This window comes from Lissotriton helveticus, chromosome 2_1, assembly GCF_964261635.1.
Source record: "Lissotriton helveticus chromosome 2_1, aLisHel1.1, whole genome shotgun sequence".
In the NCBI taxonomy this organism is placed as follows: domain Eukaryota; kingdom Metazoa; phylum Chordata; class Amphibia; order Caudata; family Salamandridae; genus Lissotriton; species Lissotriton helveticus.
This window is the reverse complement of record NC_136059.1, coordinates 1,852,623,941-1,852,632,110: the sequence shown is the minus strand read 5'-3', so window position 1 is coordinate 1,852,632,110 and position 8,170 is coordinate 1,852,623,941. Positions and strand designations below refer to the sequence as shown.

At 39.8% G+C, this 8,170-nt stretch overlaps 1 long non-coding RNA gene across 1 annotated transcript; it reads right to left on the bottom strand.

Annotated features, from left to right (window-relative positions):
• Nucleotides 1-5,365: 5,365 nt before the first annotated feature.
• LOC144819958 (uncharacterized) lies at nucleotides 5,366-7,592 on the bottom strand. Its single transcript, XR_013607640.1, has 3 exons — nucleotides 7,476-7,592; nucleotides 7,341-7,382; nucleotides 5,366-6,792 (listed from the first exon to the last, which is right to left on the bottom strand). It is a non-coding gene; the product is annotated as an uncharacterized LOC144819958 (long non-coding RNA).
• Nucleotides 7,593-8,170: the final 578 nt, after the last annotated feature.

Below are 8,170 nucleotides of genomic sequence, written 5' to 3'. Positions count from 1 at the left end.
CTGACATTGGTATTAACACAAACTCTGACCTTCTAGAGCATATTTCTAAACTTCTGGAAGTTAAATTAGAAGTTCTAGTTAAACCTCTAGTGGCAAAAATCGATGCCCTTACTACAGAAGTGTCTAGATTGGGGGAGCTTCTGAATCAAACAACCAATGGTGAGATTCCTAAATTGTGGGACAGGAACGTTCCAACCAACAATGCTGGACAGCTTTTAGCGGTGGGTGAATCAAATATGGGCACAATTAAGGCAATAAGTGTAGTGGATGACCAATCTACCCAGTCCAAAGTAATCCCGACAAGTCTGGAGGTCACTCCTATCCCAACAAGGAGAATACGACCAGTTAATCTCCCACCAGCTTGTGAACCGTATGTCGTTGTTCTTTCTAATGTCCCACCTGCACTTCCAACCGAATTTAATTTCCGCCAGGAGCCACACAACTCACTGAAGCACAAAACTGTCTCCTGGCTGAATAAAAACTGTGGGTTTCCGATACATTTCTCGGATCAGATACTATCAACTAGACGAGCACCGTGGATTGGGAATGCTAGAAAAACTGGAAGGGGTGATTGTGTTATAGTTAATTTCAGACACCCCCAGCATGTTGCGACTTTATTACTTAGAGCGGCCTCCCTAAAGCAGGGTGAGAACAGTGTGGGTGTCCATCCCTTGGGATATTTTTATAGCCATCTAAATAAGGCCACCCAGCATATAAAGCATAATAACCCATCAAGGCCCCCCAATTGTTATGGAAGTTCAATCCTTGGGATCACAACGCACAACAGATACCAGGCGCTGAGCGCGATGGATCAGAACGATTGACTCCCATTGATTGACAGAAATAGTTGGGGGACCAATCTAAGTAATGGAGTAGGTATTCCAAATATGACAAGTCTAGAAACTGAATATCTACAGGAGCGGTTAGCGGCGCACACACCCAATAACAATGACAGGTTAACACACAGGCCTGTTCAAAGGTCTGTAGAAACGGATATGATTACTAACTGTGTTGGTAATATTTGTGATATTTGTGATACCCCAGATGAGGGGATCACAAGCCAGTTGGATAGGAGTGTGTTTGAGGGTCTAAATGGAGCAAATACAACTGTGAACGAAATATGTAGTCAAACACAATCCCTGGTCTCTAAAATTATACAAGAATCATTGTTGGAGGCACCCTTACCCAGTCCCAGTGACAAGTTACCTTTAAAACTAATATCATGGAATATAGCGGGGCTAGCCAAGAATCTTCAGGACCTAGACTGGTGTACTTACACTGAGGATTATGATATCATCCTCCTACAGGAGACATGGTCTCTAATAGCTCCACATAGACTTGGGTTTAAAACTTTTAGCTGTGACGCAATTTCCTCAATAAGAGGAAGACCATCAGGGGGTCTGGTGATCTGGATTAAAGTCAATCTAGAAATAGAAGTGATCCCATTAAATATTCCTTCCTTAGATCTGTTAGGAATAAAGATGGTTACAAGGGGGAGTGATACTATTTATCTAATAAACATATATAATAGGCCACAGGCAACAAATAAAGAATCTAAGGTAATTGAACTATTAGATACCTTCTTAGACACCTTAGGACCCAATGCCCGTGTAATAATAGGAGGGGATTTTAATTGTAAATATGAACCGGTACTGGGCCTGGACAACTTACTCGAAGAGCAGGACACTGCAAATGATATTCCAAACCTGGATGCTAACGGACCAGTTAAATGCACTGTAGCGGTAACCCAAATCTACCAGTTAACAGTAGGTCATGAACTAAGAGCTTGTAATGGCCGCTTGCAGTCAGACAGGCCGGCAGCCCCTACCTTCAGCAAAACAAATTGTAAGTCACATATTGATTTTATATTGGTCTCCTTGAATTTATGGCACCTACTCATTGATCTAAAAATTGACACCAGAATAGAGAGTGATCTTCTCCCACTCCAATTATGGGTAAATTCACAATCTTTTATATCCAATCGAGATGAGGAGGTTGCAAGAAATAACTTCTCAGGGGAACCACTGATAACTAACAACAGACGTACACTAAGGTGGCCCAATGTTTTGTCTAAAGAAGATGTAATGATAAATATTTATAATACTTTTTCTGATATTGTTACATCTTGTAAGGACCCCCTATTGGGTAGCCAGGGTGTCTTAGACCGTCATTATAAATTGGTCGACGCTCTAGGCCCCCTCCTGAGCAAAGCTTGCAGTGGAGAAAAGAGCCCAAACCATTTAGAGCTGGTCAACCCTTGGTACAACAAGGAATGTCGTGTAGCAAAATCTAATCTCATTCAGGCTGTTAAAACTAAAAACTCCCACTTTATAAGAGAAAGTAGAGACGTCTATAATAAAACTCTGTCCCAAACAAAAGAAAAAATGGGACGATGCATTATGGGAAGATTTATTAATGGCAGCCAAATTAAGAGATCAAGGCATCTTTTGGAGTTTACTATCCAAAGGGAACAGGAAGGGTAGATCACCCAAGGACGTCTATTTAGACGAAAAAACTTGGTGCGACCATTTTGGTAAACTTTACTCAGATGAGGTAGAGGGGTTGCATACGCAATACTCGGAGCATAATTTGGAACTGAGCATTGTGCCACTAAAATTCAGTATAGAGGAGACTATGCAGGCAATAGGGACCATCAAGGCGGGCAAAGCTCCAGGACCGGACAGGATCCCTGGAGATTTATTAAAACACGATGTAGAAGTATGGGGACCATACATCAATTTTTTATGTAATTCTATAGTGGCTGGAACGCCAATCCCTGAAAGTTGGAAAGGGGCAGAAATCGTAACAATATTTAAAAAAGGAGATCGTTACAATCCGGGCAATTACCGCCCAATTAGTTTAATTGACCTTTTACAGAAGGTTTTTGCCAGGCATATTTTAAATCGACTGATAGAATGGATAGATGAGACCCAAATATTATCTAAATATCAGGCAGGGTTCAGACCAAAAGTTAGTACAGTAGATCAAGTGTTCAGGTTCATGTGTATCTGCTGGAAATACATTAACATAAGGAAGGGTAGTTTGTATGTGGCATTTATAGATTTGCGGGCCGCCTTCGACCTCGTTCCACGGAATCTTTTGTGGATAACATTACGAGATATGGGGGTCCCAGGCGAGCTACTAAACAAACTAATCCGATTACACACAGAGAATTATGCAAAAGTAAGATGGGGAAAGGATGGTGAATTATCAAAGCCCATACCCGTAAGCCGTGGTATGCGCCAAGGATGCGTATTGGCACCTACACTATTTTCATTGTACGTCAATGATATACCCGTGTATTTAAGGGACTGTGACCATGATTCTCCAAGATTAGGAGATGAGGCAATCACGGCATTACTTTTTGCCGATGATACAATCCTCATCTCACAGACCCCGAAGGGCCTTCAAAATCTGGTGAATTCCTTTCATGGTTACTGCGAAAAGAAGGGGTTGGAAATAAACTCATCCAAAACAAAATATATGTCAATAAATCCACAAAAGTCATTTAAGAAAAACTTGTCCTTAAATAAACAAAAATTGGAATATGTGGAGAGCTTTAATTATCTGGGTATTACACTGGACAGTAATAGCTCATGGAAGGGACACCTGACAAAGAGTAGGTTGGCTTTTAAGCAAAACTCTATGCCTATCATAAAAGTGCACGGAACTAGTGACTTCAAAGCCATTACACCGGCATTGGAAGTCTTTAAAGCAAAAGCCCAATCGGCTGCACTTTATGGTGCTGAGGTATGGGGGCATTGCTGTAAACGCAATTTTGAACGGGATGAAAACCACTTTGTGCGCAGGTTATTAAAAATACCGACTAGACCCCCCTTAGTTCCAGTATTCCTAGACCTGGATCTTAAACGGGCAGATCACCAAGCAGCCCTCAGGCCATCGATGTATTGGGTAAGGTTATGGACGACCCCTAATTTGTGTAACTATAAAAATGGACTGATAGAAATTACCCAGATTGATGAGTACAAGAAAATTGCATGGCTAAAACACATTGAACAATGGTGTTTCAGGTTAGGGCTGTCCCATTTTTGGAACGAACCCCACAATATGACCTCTGTGTGTAAAAAGATTTTAAAAACTACCTATTGGTCGTATGTTAACGACGAGACATCCCACTGTCCATCTATTGGTACATTGACTCAGAAATTTTTGTACATAGAGGATATTGCTGCATTCGAATCATTTATGGATGAGATAAACCCACCACTAGCAAAAACTTTGTATTTACAATTTAGATATGGGGTATTACAGACCAATGCTCATACATGCAAATGGAAAATAGCAATGAGGATGGTATCTGTACCCTCTGCCCACTAAAGGCAAAGGAAGATGATGTCCACCTACTGTTTTTCTGTCCCGTTTATGCATCACTTAGACAGCGCTGGATAAAACCCTTGTGTAAAAATTTGGGTGTCAGGTCATACAAAGAGGCTGAGCGTATTATAAGGTCTAATACCACACAAATGGTGGTTTTTTGTACAAGCAGATTCTTATTTAATGTTTTCATTATTAGAAAACGTTTAGGTTACAAACTATAATGCAATAATGAATTCTGCATTCTTCTCACACAATATTAAATACCGCAGAATGCACTGAGTTTATTTCTTGTACAAATCACAGGGTTTTAAAGATTTTAACCTAGGTTTTATCTGGCTTTTTACAAGGAATCAACCTTTTTTATGGTTTTAATTAGATTTTATGTGCATAATTTTATTGCATAGTACTAATTGTTACTCTGCCCCACTATATATTAATTGTACTGTGTCATGTGATCAATTATTGCCAAATGCATTTTTTCTAGATCCTGTCGTAAATGTTGTAAATGTTTTTTTTCATGCCTGTACTTCCTGCTTTTATGGCTATCAGCCGAAATAAAGTTGAACTGACTGACTATTTGTTTGTCTCTGATAACATGGTTAGAGACATGATCAACTCCTCTATCACACCTAGGGTGCAATAACATCATAAGCAAAACATCTGGTCTAGGGGTTACAAAAGAACATTCAAGTAAACTTTGTGATGTAATAAAGCTGGGAGAACGTTAGCGCGGCACTTAAAAAGCTAGAATCAGGTTCTCACAATCAAAGACAAAAAAGTGAAGTTTCACTCTGCCCTGCAAGAAATTTCTAGAATTTTCCTAGAATTTTACAAAGACCTATCTAACGATAGTAAAGCCATCAACTCTGAAGAATGTTACACATGTCAGTCTTAGGGTTGTCTTCCTCCTCCATTTTACTGAACCTTTTTTTGTTGGCCTTAGGACTCTGTGCACTTAACCACTGCTAACCAGTTCTAGACTGCATGTGGCCACCACTCTAAATATAGTAAGTAAGTTTATTGTATATAGTTAATTAAAACTGACACACCGTTTGCGATAAAAAAGAGCGCACAAATGATGCTTGCGAGTGACTAAGACAAAATATGAAAACCAGATAAGATTTTGATGATTAAAAGAATTGCTATACAAATTGCCAGGCCCAGTTAAAACAATGTTCATGAGTTCTTGGGTTTTGCCCCTCTTGCGCGGTTACTTGATTTGTTCTTTAACTAGCTTTTGTGGAGGTTTATATCAGTTCCTTAATCGTGTGCACTTTTCCTGCTGAGCAATGGAGTTCTAACATTTGCCTGTGGTATTACCACCATTTCTCAGCTTCTCGTCTATCTGTGCTAAGAATTTTACTAGCTTGCAGTTCAACTGTGGGTCATCTGAATTAAAACAGACTATCACGGCTTGCCTCCGTGTTTAGATCCCTCGCAGATTGAAGTGAAGCTTGAGCAGACACAATCTTTCTCTTCTTAGGCTAGCGCATGTGCATATCTGGTGAGCCATGTCCTCGACTTCGTTATTGCACAAGTGGTAATCGGGAGGCTTTTGACCCTGCAGCCATGGTGGTAAATGCTGAACAGCTGGGAATTTCCCTAATCGATGTTTCAGGAATTTCTCCTTAATGGTCTTGGAGTACCCTGCGCAGAGGTATGGTTGATGTCTCAGTGATGCATAACCGTTTATTGTCATCCAATCGTGTTTTCTCTACACAAAGGTACATTTATCTTCTACAAGTGACATGCTCCTTATTGTCTTCCCCACAATTTTCTTTAAGATGGCATGAGTGGTTGGAATGTTCCAGACCTGCTGAGACCAGTATTTTTAAGACACTAATATAGATGTTTGCTTGCCGGAGCCGCTGTTCTCTGTTGTAGATCCTGCCACAGTAGATGGCTTAGACTGTTTGCGGTGGCATTCTTGATCTTGTTACTGTAGAATGTTGGTTACTCGCACTCCTGGTTAAAATAAGTATTCGACCTAATCTGATATAAATTAAGTTAAAGTCAAAAAAGGATATATCTAGCTATTGCGTGCCTCTTAGTGTCAAAGGGCTGCCTGTCCCTAGGATATCAATGCTATATGTGAGAGGTACGAAACAGAAACTGTTAGGACCTAACTAAGAGCACAACGAGTTGTATTGTTTTCAAACTAATAATTCTTTGATGCTTTCTTTATCCAAAATAAACTCCTATTTCACAATGAAACACAGAAACAGTTAATCTTTTGTTCATTGAAACTTTTCTTGTTCATTTTTCAAGGTAATTTCAATGTTATTCAGCATGTAGATTGTTGTCATTGATTCATGACTTTGTATTCGCACATCTGCAACTTCATGAATAATCATTATGTCACTTGTACATGATAACTGACACACATCATTAACGGCAGTTGGTTGATGTTGGCCCGATGCATTTCGGGACAATGGGTCCCTTCCTCGGGGAACACTGTAAGAAAAACAACAATAGAAACGACAGTATTACGTTACATTCTAGGTGATGGTGTAATCATCATTAACATATTATTTTTGGGGTGAGTCCACATACACAGAACGAGGCATTCAAGGTTAAAATCTATGTATCACTGTGTGGTTATGTTCTCCTTGAAAGGTAAACACAAGATCGTGTCATGTTACTGCTTTATAGCAAGTGTCGAAACATTAGTGCACGTGATCGAACTTAGATACTCAGTGATTCATTCAATACGTGGTGCTAATTAGACAGTGTGTCAGTATGAAACTGCCCCAGTGAATAAAGCTGTGCAATAAAGAATTTGCAAATGAAGTGACGCATGCTTAAGATAAAAACGAAACAAACTTCAGACGCAACTGATACACTGACCTCCAGTTAACAAGTCGTGTTAAAGAGGAGAGTATACACTCGAACACGAAGTAGTGATATTAAATTCGGTAAAACAAATACTCTGGATAAGCAATCCGGGAGGTGGAAATGAAATGTAAAGTGAGGTGCACACTTATATAGACAAAGCACAATACCTGGAACGGGTTTAAAGAGAGCACTCTCTAGCATCCGGTAATCTATGAGTAAAAAAATCGAAGGTAAATATATCTGACTGGATGCAAATATTAACAAGTAAATGACACAAAAACTACTTTGGAAACCGAACTAACCTGAAATTCAGTACACGAATCACGACAATGCTATGATCCTCTTGAGGAGCTTGATCAGGGTTAAGACGCTGACACAGGTCAGCAACGTGTTGGAATACCGCGCAAGGTTGCGTGCAACGAAATTAAAATAGAAATAGGACAAAAAGTGGACAAAGAGTGGTGGCCATGTTAGTAGAGTGAACCTCACAGTGAAGCCAACAGTGAAAACGATCTGTGTAACTTATAACATATATTATCCACACGACCAGAAACTGAACATTATTAATATTATTTTCTTGATGTTAGGAGCTCTTGTTGAAAATTTAGATACAGACACGTTGCTATTAGTGGTAGCTTGTTCTTGTTTGCGTTCCAAATGGTCTTGTCGTTTTAACATCATTACTCGAGATTCAGTTTTGTTTATGCACTCTTGAGCATACCCTGCCACACTTATAGCGGCCAAAAGCGGTACAAAAGGAGGTGGTAATGGACGGAGCATCTGAACCAATCAAACACTCACACCCAGTCAAAAGATCTGGGTTTAATCCATCACCGTTCATTAGCCCACTCTGCCACCCCAGTTCAGACATGGCTATTGTAGTGTAGTTCCTATAGTCCCAATGGGCTCTGCGCACTGGAATAATATATTCAGTAGTGTAGACGTAGGACTGAGGTTATCTAGGTCTTTACTGACTATATTAGACTTAAGTTTTTTG